This window comes from Gavialis gangeticus, unplaced genomic scaffold (assembly GCF_001723915.1).
Source record: "Gavialis gangeticus isolate Ggan-Ray unplaced genomic scaffold, GavGan_comp1, whole genome shotgun sequence".
NCBI classification, from domain to species: Eukaryota; Metazoa; Chordata; order Crocodylia; family Gavialidae; genus Gavialis; species Gavialis gangeticus.
This window is the reverse complement of record NW_017729022.1, coordinates 129,360,039-129,361,242: the sequence shown is the minus strand read 5'-3', so window position 1 is coordinate 129,361,242 and position 1,204 is coordinate 129,360,039. Positions and strand designations below refer to the sequence as shown.

The following is a 1,204-nucleotide window of genomic DNA, read 5'->3' as shown; positions in this document are numbered from 1 at the left end:
TACACTTCCCCCTTTAGGCTCTGTATAGGACTTGCACTTGGGAAACTGTTGAATTGGAACTTGATGGCTTAGGGGAGGTGAAGATTCCAGCCTTTCTGAAAATCATCCTTCCGTCCTGTTGTGTCTCCTGGATGCTTCTGTCAGCTGTATAAACATCCCATCCTGTCCTGCTCTGGAGCCCCACAGAGCTCTTGGCCTTCAAGCTCTCTTGTGATAGTGAGCTCTGCTGGCCAAGTGTCCCATGGGGACCTTTTTCTACCAATGCGGTGCCTAAGTATGATCCTCCTGCAGCCTGCTCAAGTCCCTGAAGAGCCCTCAACACCCCTACTTTTATACCAGTCCACTCGCCTCTTAAAGTTAAGAGCAAGTCACAAAAAGCAGCAAAGACAAGAGACCCTGTGTGTATTAATGGGTTTTTTTAAGGACTTGGAGCAGGGTGAAATAGAATCATCCTTAGGTGCCTACATCCACTTATGCACCTCATGTGTGGAATTAGATGTGCTCCTGTGTGGGAAAAAAGAGTTGACTCTTTCTCCTTTAAATCTAGTGCCTCTCTTTTGCTGCTTGTCCCCTGGTTTCTGGTCTCTGAGTAAGGGTCAGATTTTTAGAAGGGGAAAGATGGGGTTGGGCTTCAGGCTTTTGGCCAGTCTCTAATCTGGGACTTGGGCTTCACCCTTGTGGAAGCAGAATATCTTGCACTGGCCTGCTGTAGGGGTCCTAAACCTTTCTGGGAGTCTGGCACTTTCTGCTGTAGAATGCAGGAATAGGCAAGATGGACTTTCCCAGTCTGTCCGCTCTGGGTTTTCCTACCCTTCTGTGCACATCTCCTTGTTGCCCTTGGCCCGTAATACCCCAGCAGTTTCAGGCACTTCAGTTTGGATCCACTGCTGTTTTTCCTGTTGGGGCTGGGCTCTGGGTGTTGTTGCGGTAGGGCACTGGGGCTTGCAGTGTTTCACCAATGCAATGCTTGATCTGAGCCTTCAAGAGGCTGAGAAGCAATGTAGACCTTAACCAGGTCCAGAACATTGCGCAGGCTCATTCATAACACCCAGTTTACACCCAGCAGAGCAGACCCGGACTGAAACTTTGCTTAAACCTATTAATGATTGAATAAAACCAGATGCTTTAAACTGAAATGAGAGAGTCTATGCAGGGATTTGGGCTTGCACCAAATGTAACTAAACCAATGCAAATACCCCCTATC

The 1,204-nt window shown here is 48.1% G+C and overlaps 1 protein-coding gene across 5 annotated transcripts in view; it reads left to right on the top strand.

Annotated features, from left to right (window-relative positions):
• NINL (ninein like) overlaps positions 1 to 1,204 on the top strand; it is a 90,995-nt gene that overhangs the window by 32,907 nt on the left and 56,884 nt on the right. The gene's annotated exons all lie outside the window — the stretch shown is intronic.